We start from the raw sequence: 11,470 nt of genomic DNA on the forward strand, positions 1-11,470 counted from the left end.
TTCCTCCCTAAACTATCTAACTGGGCTTCCCTGGTAGCTCAGTGGTAAAGAATCTACCTGCCAATGGGGGAGACGTTGGTTCAATCTCTGGGTCAGGAAGATCCCTTGGAGAAGGAAATGGCAACCCATTCCTGTATTCTTGCCAGAGAAATCCTGTGGACAAAGGAGACTGTCAGGTTGCAATCCATGGGATCTCAAGAGAGTTGGACATGACTTAGTAATGAAACAACAACTATTTAGTTCATTTTGCTATTAAATCATCTTGAAACAAGCAACTAATATGAATATGTCTACACTTGTTTTTGTTGTCGCAGTCTCCCAGTCGTGTCTGACTCTTTGTGACCCCATGGACTGCAGAACTCCAGGCCTCCCCATCCCTCACCATCTCCTGAAGTCTGCCCAAGTTTATGTCCATTGCGTTGGTGATGCCATTCAGCCATCTCATCCAGTGATGCCCTTGTCTCCTTCTTCTTCTATGCTTGTTCAAATAGTATATAATAGTTATTTTGAACAAACTAAAATGTAGGAAAGAATGGATTATTTTGTGTACGTATTTTTATGTGATCATTTATAAAATTTGAAAACAATGGAAATTATGCCCACATTCCCTATCTTCTTTCTTTTATAGTGGAAAATTTGTTTCCACTACTTTAAGTCAACCCATCTGTCATGGTTTGGATCTCATTTCCTCTCAAAGACTTTGGTCCTACCATTTTCATGCTTCTCAGTCCTGGATTGTCCACTTTTCCTTTTCTACTGGATCATTCCCGTCAACATACACAAATCCTCCTACATTTCCTGACCCTATGTCTCCCCATGCTACCATCCTATTTTCTGCATTCACTGTCTCCACTTTTTCATCTCCTTCTCCCACTCCAAAGGGTCTTCTGTTCCTTCCCCTTCACTCTTGCTGCTGTTTCCAAGGTCACCAAGGCTTGCTTCCCTGTCGTCTACTGTCATGGTTACTTGTTGAGTTTCTCTTATTCAATCCCTAGGCAGCAGTCCAAACTTTGGTCTCGGTTGAGTATCTCTTTCTTTTGGGGATGCCTTTTTGCTTTTTATGCTTGTGGCTGCACTCTCTCCTGACTGTCTCCTCCTTCTAAGGCTCCTTGTAAACAATTTTATAAACTCTTCTTTCTCTGTTACACCTCTTAAGTTCAGAGGGTACTAGGTCTTGGTCTTTCTTATTTTTTTTTTAAAAAAAGACATTTATTCAGCGTCATGATCAGACTATTACATTTAGCAATCAACAGCATGGGTGCAAAAAAAAAAATCTACATTAAAACCCTTTGTTGGAATGCTTTACACTTTCCACAGAACAGAAACTAAAATAACCTGTTACACAATTAGTCACAAGTACAGTCCTTGAATTTTTGCCCATACACATGAGTATTGTCTAAAACATGACTTCTTTGAGGCAGCTAGGCCCTGCCACCACTGTGCTTGGCTGAGTTCACAAATCTGTTGTAACCTGTAGCTTCCCTGTCACTTCTCTGGCTCTCCTCTCCTGCTAAGCTTTGTTTCCTGGCAGTAATTAAAACCTTCTGCCACTGCCATAGCTACTGCTGCTGCTGGAACCATCATAGCCACCTTGGTTTTGTGGGTTAGCAAAATATTGGCCTCTACCACCATAGGGGCCAGAACTTCTGCCTCCAAAGTTTCCTCCTTTCATGGGTCCAAAATTTGAAGATTGATTGTTGTAATTGCCAAAATCATTGTAGCTTCTGCCATCTCCAAAATTGCTTCCATCGTTACCAAATCCATTATAGCCATCCCCACTGCCACCATATCCGCCACCACCACGGCTGCCACCAAAGCCACCTCGACCACTGAAGTTTCCTCCACGATCAAAGTTGTCATTCCCACCGAAACCACCTCCACGACTGCCACCAAAGTTTCCAGAACCACTTCGACCTCTCTGGCTGGATGAAGCACTAGCCATCTCTTGCTTAGACAGGGCTTTTCTCACTTCACAGTTGTGGCCATTCACAGTGTGGTATTTCTGAATGACAGTCTTGTCTACGGAGTCATGGTCAGCAAAGGTTACAAAGCAAAGCCTCTCTTTTTACCACTGCCTCGGTCAGTCATGATTTCAATTACTTCAATTTTCCCATACTGTTCAAAATAATCTCTCAGGTGATGTTCTTCAGTGTCTTCTTTAATGCCACCAACAAAAATCTTTTTCACAGTTAAGTGGGCACCAGGACTTTGAGAATCTTCTCTTGAGACAGCCCTCTTTGGTTCCACAACTCTTCCGTCCACCTTGTGTGGCCTTGCATTCATGGCCGCATCCACCTCCTCCACCGTGGCTTATGTGACAAACCTGAAGCCTCTGGAGCGCTTGGTGTTTGGATCCCTCATTACCACACAGTCTGTGAGCCTTCCCCATTGCTCAAAATGGCTCCTCAGACTCTCATCGGTTGTTTCAAAGCTCAATTCTCCAATGAAGAGCTTCCGCAGCTGTTCGGGCTCTTTGGGAGACTCTGATTTAGACATGACGGCAGTGGAGGCGGGGAAGACTTCAATGATGCTTTCTCGGCAGCGTCCACGGGCAGAAAGGGTCTTTCTTATTTAAAATCTTACTTTGAGTTGGGGTTTCCAGATACAGCAATTAAAAATACAAGATGCCTACTTAAATTTGAATTTTATGTAACATTTTTTAGTGTACCTATGTCCCATGTAGCATGTATCCACATACATCTGTCTATATCTATCTACCTATCATATAAACTATTGGGACATACTTTTGTATGTTTCATGCAGTGTTTGGGACATACTTTTTGCTAAGATATAATTGACATGTAATAGCATGTAAGTTTAAGGGGTATGACATATTGATTTGATAGATTTGTATATACTTATATCATTGCCATCATAGCATTATCTAACACCTCTTTCATATCACATAATTACTTTTTCTTTTTCTGTAGTGGGAATAATTAAGATCTAGTCTCTTAGCAAATCTGATGTATATAATATAGGGTTGTTGTCTATAATCACTATACTGTGCATTAGATCTCCAGGACGTTCTATCTGCTCTATTGGCTGTTTTATAATTACCATATTCATGAAACATAAAGGCAACTGTGGGAAAGTAAAAGTGAACATTTTTCTTTGTAAGTTTGTACCCTTAAACATCATCTTTCCTATTTTGTGATATACTTATACCAAAATTATTCATTTTGTCTGAAATTCATATTTAGCTCGTGTCCTGTATTTCATCTGGCAACCCTACCCTGTGTGAGTTCATATGGATACTTGGTGTTAAACAGCATCTGTCTGCCCCAGAATTTATCTCTCTTAGCTCCAGGTCTGGATTCCCAACTTCTTAAGTAACATCTTGCACATCTCTCTTCTTAAACTTAATATGTCCAAAAGAGAATTATTCTTTTCCATCTCCTCTCTTTCTTACTAATGACACCAATATTTTCTTTACTACCTTCTCATCAAATATTTGGACAAGCTCTGAGGTGTATATACTCAAAACATAGCACAAGTGTATGCAGTTTTCTTCATCTTTGCTAATACCCTATTTGGTCAAGCCATCATAATAACTCACCTTAGATGGCCCCAGCTTCTTCTTAGTTCTATTATATCAACCCCGTACAATTCTGTATCCATGTAAAAACTCTTTATAAAGTGATCTTTAAAAGATGTTCATGAGATCATGTTCTTTGTCTATTGTTTCAAAGCTCCCTCCACTTCTACCTTCCAGTGACTTTTCACTGCACACTGAATAATCCCAAATTGTTTTTTAAAAATTAATTTATTTTTAAATTGAAGGATAATTGCTTTACAGAATTTTGTTGTTTTCTGTCAACCATCAACATGAATCAGCCATGGGTATACATATGTCCCCCCTCTTGAACTTCCAGCCCATCTCCCTCCCCTGAATAATCTCAAATTCTTGATCATAACCAGGGCCTCTGTGATCCAACTCTTGCCAGTATCACTTTTCTGACCCATGCTTACCTGCTGTAGCCACACTGCCTTCTATTTCAATATTTCTCTATTTTTCCCCTTAGAATATGCTTTCCCTTTTTTTCTCATGGCTAGTTCCTTTGACTACTGTTTTTCTCACCATCTTATCTGATGTTGTTTTGAAATCTCCAGGCTTCGATCACTGTCTATCACAAAGCTCTCTTATTTTTTTCATCAACTGTTATTAATACTTGAAACTACCATATTGGTTTATTTAGATGTTCATTTACTTTTACTCTTCTGGAGCATAAATTCTGTGAGGAGAAGGACTTTGTTTCTTTTATTAACCATTTAATCTATAGCTCCCACAGTAGAACATAGTAAGCGACTTCACTTTCACTTTCATGCATTGGAGAAGGAAATGGCAACCCACTCCAGTATTCTTGCTGGAGAATCCCAGGGACAGGGGGAACCTGGTGGGCTGCCATCTATGGGGTAACACATAGTCAGACAGGACTGAAGCGACTTAGCAGCAGCAGCAGCAGCAGGTATTCAATAAATATTATTTGGCACTGAATTAGTGATTTTCTAAAATACATTTGAGCCATGAAAATTCCAGCATGTTACCCTTCCTTGGAATTGAAGATAGGTATAAAATGAAAATATTTCCACTTCTTTTTCCCACTGGCACTTAAGTTATGATGTTGAGTTGGACATGTTGATGAAAAAACAGCAATCAGTATCAACGAAAACATAGAGTGATTTCATCTACTGGTATGAGCTGGTTCTGCCCCTGGGGAAAAGCCTGATATATTATAGCCAGTCAGGATCCTACAATGGATTGTCTTTCAAAGTCAAATTTCAACCTGTCAAAGAGGTGGAGAAAATGGTTTGTGACCTGAAGAGCTGGTAGATTAATATTTCTGAAAAAGTGTTCACTAATCCCCCTGCAGCTACTTGTTTGTTCCACTATTAAGACATCTCTCCCTCTGGTGTAGGAAATGCTTTGCACAAAACAGCACCTTTGCTTTGTGTATAGACATTTCCCCTGCCCCAAGACGGGGTTTCCCAGTGAGGTGTAACATTCATTAGCCCCTTTGGATAATGCACTTGCCGAAACAAGTTTGTGTCTTATTCTCAGAGCTTCATTTCAGAGCCAGAATACACTGGGTGTCTGGGGGAGCTGTGATGTATGGAGCGGAAAGAAGATTGATTTTCCACCAGGTACCAGGTGCCTGGAGTAATGAGAGTGGCAAATTACTTGCTCACTGAGCAAACATGACAGGAATGTCATGGAGTGAGTTTGTATGTATGCAAACACTCTGTGGTCACATGGGGGAGAATTCCACAAAGTGACCTTATCTCTGGAAGGTAGCTCTCCAAATCACCACCTTATACTGAGAAGGCTATGCTCAATGAAAGCTGTGTAATAGCTGCTTAAAAACAAATGCTTCTAATGAATAATGTAATGCTCATGGTACAGTAGGAAATAGGATAAATTGTGGTGCCATTTTAAAATGGAAGTCTTCAGCTCACAGGCTATTTCTGCTGTTCATCTTGGATTTTGTGGCAGTAGAACATAAAATATCTCCTTTAATAGAGTAAAAGAAATGGGGTGATTTATCCTAGTCATTGTGGGCCTTTAGAACCTCTCATTTGGTAATGGAAAAAATCAGTGGTTGATGGAGAAGCAGATAATTTTTCGATGTTTAGGCAGTCCAATGCATTGAGAACATACACGCTTCTCAGAATATTCGGGGCAGAAAGAAATTTTTTAAGTCTTGAAGTGACAGAAGGAAATGGTGGTAATATTCCATTAAAACATTTCAAGATCTCCAACGTGACAATTTATACAATTCACTTTAAAAAGCATTGCTAGTGCTTTTAGCTGTAAACTCTTAAAATAACATTAAAACGATAATTTCATTTTCTTAGTTTAAAAGTCTGCTGATTTTAGCAAGTAGTCTTGGATTTAAAATTTTTTTCCCTTGTTTGATATTCATTTGTTGATCATTCATCATCTGTTGTTTTGAAACCTTGTTTGTGCCTGATGTTATATTATGTTAAATGTAAGGTCCACAGAGATCAAAGAAACCATCCAGGTCCTCAGGCAACTCATTCCTAGTAACTTAGATTGTAAGGAAAAATAAAGCCAGAGAAAATGAACTTGTGACACCTAGTTGTGGGGACTGAGCCCTGAGAAGCAGGGCAGAACACACCATTGTAAGAGAGGAGTTATCTGCCTTGGGCCTTCTGTGGTCCCCAGAACATTGACTGGAATACTCAGCAGGATCCAGTTAGTCTATATATTTGTCAGCAACAAATGTGACATCCTTTAACTTGGTACCCAATGGATAAACAATATATATGCTTTCTGTGTGTCATGCAACATCCTAAATGTTTCACTTGAGTCACCTGGCTTAGCTAATTTAATAACCATGCTACTCCTATTCGGTATATTCTGGCATTCGCTCCACTTTGCAGGCAAGGAGATGAATAGAGAGTGAAAGGAAATACTTCTACTAAGGTGATACAGGCAGTTTGTAGTCAAGGCCGACTGGCTGTAGGCCCCTTTGGTGTACAGCCTCCTACAACCCCCGGGAAGTTGACCTCTGCTGGGCAGGAAGAGGATCGGGAGGGCTTTGTTTGAAAATAAATGAATCCTGCATTTTGGAATAAGAAATACACTCTAAAATGTACTTTGTGATTGCCTAAGGCATGTTTACGTACAAGGCAAATTCTATAGAGTGAAATTCATATTCATTTCTAGGATCTGTTCACTGATATAGTAATGTACCCACACCTTGATCCACTGAAATTTTCTTTCTTTAGGTTCCTCTGATCCTCCTTGGTGCTTGCCTTGTCCTAATATGTGTTGGATTATTGCATTCTTGCTTGGGACTGTCATTTTTATTCTAAGGTTCTTTGTGTCTACTTGATCTTTTAAAGTGTAGCCTCTTACTGAATTTCTAAGAAAGATTGCATCCTTTAAAAGCTTTGCAAAACATGAGTTGTTATGTGTACTTATCATGCTCACTTTGCCTGCTTTCCTGTTTGTAAGAGGATGTAGCTACGGCTGCTTCTTACGATGTGAATGACTTTTCTGTGTGGTGTTCTTTCAGCTACAATTAAGATTTGTATTTACTTTTGGTGGGAAAAGTTCCCATTGGGGCTGGAGTAATGACAAACTGCCTGTGTGTCAGGAGCATGATACCTCCTTGCTCTAATCACTTAGAAATGTTCTGATTTCATCATTTCCTCTCCCTGAGTATTGTGTGGGTTATGCTAATAATAGAAGTTGGCTAACATTTCAGTATTTACTAAGTGCTTTATATGTCTTAACTAATTTAATAATAAAGCTAATCCTATCAGGTAGAAAACATTGTTTCCTATTGTGTTGGCCAAAATATTCATTCATGTTTTCTATAAGTTGTTAAGGACAAACCTGAATGAACATTTCAGTTCAATTCAGTCATTCAGTCATGTCCAAATCTTTGCAACCCCATGAACCCCAGCACGCCAGACCTCCCTATCCATCACCAACTCCCGGAGTCCACCCAAACTGATGTCTATTGAGTTGGTGATGCCATCCAACCATTTCATCCTCTGTCGTCCCCTTCTCCTCCTGCCCTCAGTCTTTCTCAGCATCAAGGTCTTTTCCAATGAGTCAGCTCTTCGCATGAGGTGGTCAAAGTATTGGAGTTTCAGCTTCAACATCAGTCCTTCCAATGAACACCCAGGATTGATCTCATTTAGGATGGACTGGTTGGATCTCCTTGCAGTCCAAGGGACTCTCAAAAGTCTTCTCTAACACCACAGTTCAAAAGCATCAATTCTTTGGTGCTCAGCTTTCTTTATAGTCCAACTCTCACATCCATACATGACCACTGGAAAAACCATAGCCTTGACTAGATAGACCTTTGTTGGCAAAGTAATGTCTCTGATTTTTAATATGTTGTCTAGGTTGGTCATAACTTTCCTTCCAAGGAGTAAGTGTCTTTTAATTTCATGGCTGCAATCAGCATCTGCAGTGATTTTGGAGCCCCCCAAAATAAAATCTGCCACTGTTTCCACTGTTTCCCCATCTATTTGCCGTGAAGATAGGCCAACCCAATACATCGAACAAAAAAAGGGCTTTCACACAGGTAGTAAGCTGTCAAGGCAGACCTAGTGGTCTAAACCTCCCTGCTAAATACTCATGATATTTATACATAGGTGGCAAATTCAACTAGTCCTGGGGAGGGTCAAAGGAATCACCTTGGAAGAGTTAATAGCTGATTTCAATATGACACTTATTTTCTATTTCATCTTCTTTATGACTCCTCTAATTATTTGTCAGATATAGCCACACAGCCAGATAATACATATGTATTTGTTGAGTGAAACCCACCTTAAGCAGTGTAAATGTATTAATACATTTAGTCTTCACAAGTCTTTGAGAAAGGCATCATTTCCTCCATTTCATAGTTGAAGCAATTGAAGCATTGTTAATTTTGTCCAATAACCCAAAGTTAGTAAATATAAAAGGTTGAATCTGACTCCAGAAAGTCTAGTTCTGAGTTATATACCCACTAGTCAGCACTGTGATTACACTGTCAATGTCCTATTGGGTTGTCCTAGTTATAGCTGAGTAATGCCTAAAGTCTACCAGTTCATGAACCACATTGTTCATTTCTTTGATATTTTAAATACCTATAAGAACTAACAATACAAAATAACAAAAGTCAAGAACCAATTATATATATGCTCAGTTGCTTCAGTTGTGTCCAACTCTTTGCAACCCCATGAACTGTAGACCACCAGGCTCTTTTGTTCATGGGATTCTCCAGGCAAGAATACTGGATTTTGTTGTCATTTCCTTCTCCAAATTTTATATATATAAATTTTAATATATATGTGCATAAATATAAATTATATATATATATGCATGTATATGTATATACACATATCATATATAAATATATATGTAATATGTGATTTATATTATATATATATATATATATATATACACACACACCCCATATGTATATGTGTGTGTATATATTTGGGGTATATGTTTATATATATTTATCTATTTATATATATTTTTATACACATACACATATATATATAAATATATACATATACACATATATACCCCAGATGCATATGTGTGTGTGTGTGTGTATTTATTTCAGTTAGATTATAAGCCCCCAGTGATCAAGTAGACACAGATGACCATTTGGACTCAGAGCTAGACCTTGACGCTATGAGGGCCTGATAGTGGGATCAGGCCAGCTTGGGTCTTTGAAGGAAGTTTCATTCTGGTAGCTGAAGCCTGGTATCTAGGCCATAAGGCAAAATAAACATAGCCCAGAGAATTCTTGTGGAGAGCAGGAGAGGTATAAGCAGAAAATTAATGTCAAGGGAGATTGTCGGGAGGTAGCAAAGACTAGGGCTAAGTTTCAGGATCAGAAAGAACTCCAAGGAGATGGCAAGAGCAAAGAGAGGTCCTTTATAGGTGCTAGAGAAAGAAATCAGGCCTGGGAAAATGATAGAAGCTCCATTTTCAGGACTGGGGCACCTGGTGAGGGCCAGACTGACAAATGTGATATGAGTCCCATGGTTTGGGGCCAGGTCTACTTAAATTTCTCATTCCAACTGCTAGAATTGATCCTAAGTGCCAACAAAGGTCTGTCTAGTCAAGGCTATGGTTTTTCCTGTGGTCATGTATGGATGTGAGAGTTGGACTGTGAAGAAAGCTGATTGCCAAAAAAATTGATGCTTTTGAACTGTGGTGTCGGAGAAGACTCTTGAGAGTCCCTTGGACTGCAAGGAGATCCAACCAGTCCATTCTAAAGGAGATCAATCCTGGGTATTCATTGGAAGGACTGATGCTAAAGCTGAAACTGCAATACTTTGGCCACCTCTTGCGACGAGTTGACTCACTGGAAAAGACTCTGATGCTGGGAAAGGTTGGGGGTGGGAGGAGAAGGGGACGACAGAGAATGAGATGGCTGGATGGCATCACCGACTCTGTGGACATGAGTTTGAGTGAACTCCGGGAGTTGGTGATGGACAGGGAGGCCTGGCGTGCTGTGATTCATGGGGTCGTGGAGAGTCGGACACGACTGAGCGACGGAAGTGAACTGAACTGAACTGGAGGGTGGAATGAATCTAAAGGAGAGGCAGATAGGTTCCAGCTTTGGAAAAATACTCTCCTTTAAAAAAATTTTTTTTTTTGCTATAAATTTGTGATTCATCTTTTATTATTGTCCAATATTTCATATTTTAAAATGCTTAAGTGAAATGCTGTCAGACAAGATTCAAGTGTTCAGCTAGTGGGTTAAACACTTCAGTTCATAAAAGCCCTCTCCAACTGTCTCAAATAGGATATTATGGTGTGGTTTTAAATCTGGGTGATATATTCATATACTCTCTGTTCTGAAACATCTTGATTACTATCTGACCCTAAAATCTCTATAAAAGCTCATGGAAATTAATGTTCTTATGGCCTGAGTTTGAACTACGAGGCCACATTTTATATCCTAAAGGGGATATTTTAATATAAGCAAAAGTTTTACTGATTTGGAACCATCATAAGCACCTTAGAAGTAGTTAACTCTTAAGTTAACTACTACGGTTAATATTATACAATTTACTCCTGAAGTTCAAAGATTGTGCATGTCTTTTTAATGGCCAGATTTGCCTTTACTTCAGTATTTATTTTTAATTAAAATTTTTGTTTCTTGTAATTGGAGGATAATTGTTTACAATGTTGTATTGATTTCTGCCATACAGCAATGTGAATCAGCCATAAGTATACATATAGCCCCTCCCTCCTGATCCTCTCTCCCACCCCCTAAAATGCACTCTCCTTTATCAAAGGGAGACCTTACCTTATCATCACTCAAATATTAACCAATTGTTTGTCCTAACTATGGGTGTATTTCTAGATTTAGGTGCATTCCATTAGTTATATTTACTGGGTTTCTTTCTGATTGGTTCTTGAGATGGAGTGAAGACAGTACCCTAAACAAATTTATTTCTAGACAAATTTGTTTCCTTACACAGAAACGAATATTCTGAAAGGAGAGAACAGTAGTTTATATCAGTAGTGTTATCCTTTGTCAGAAGATGGAAATTAAGCCTTGGCTTCCCTGGTGGCTCAGCGGTTAAAGCGTCTGCCTCCAATGCGGGAGACCCAGGTTCGATCCCTGGGTTGGGAAGATCCCCTGGAGAAGGAAACGGTAACCCACTCCAGTATTCTTGCCTGGAGAATCCCATGGACGGAGAAGCCTGGTAGGCTACAGTCCACGGGGTCGCAAAGAGTCGGACACGACTGAGCGACGGAACGGACGGAAGGCAAGCACAACATCAATGGTCAAGTCACTAGCATGGAGGGAGAAGAAGAGTTGAACTCATTCTGTTTAACACAGGAGAGGAATACAAAGCGGCCAAACTTCTCTGTCCCCGGCATTCTGTTGTCTTTCTCCCTTAGTGCAAAAATGGCAACCAGAATGAGACCCAAAACTCTTTCTGCTCTTTCATTTGGTGTATAACATACCCA

At 39.6% G+C, this 11,470-nt stretch overlaps 1 pseudogene; it reads right to left on the reverse strand.

Moving 5' to 3' along the window:
• Positions 1-1,423: 1,423 nt before the first annotated feature.
• LOC129536938 (heterogeneous nuclear ribonucleoprotein A1-like) lies at positions 1,424-2,496 on the reverse strand (annotated as a pseudogene).
• Between the last annotated feature and the right edge of the window lie 8,974 nt (positions 2,497-11,470).

This window comes from Moschus berezovskii, chromosome 6 (assembly GCF_049115385.1).
Source record: "Moschus berezovskii isolate FMDL1 chromosome 6, NW_MosBer_1.0, whole genome shotgun sequence".
Taxonomy (NCBI): Eukaryota; Metazoa; Chordata; class Mammalia; order Artiodactyla; family Moschidae; genus Moschus; species Moschus berezovskii.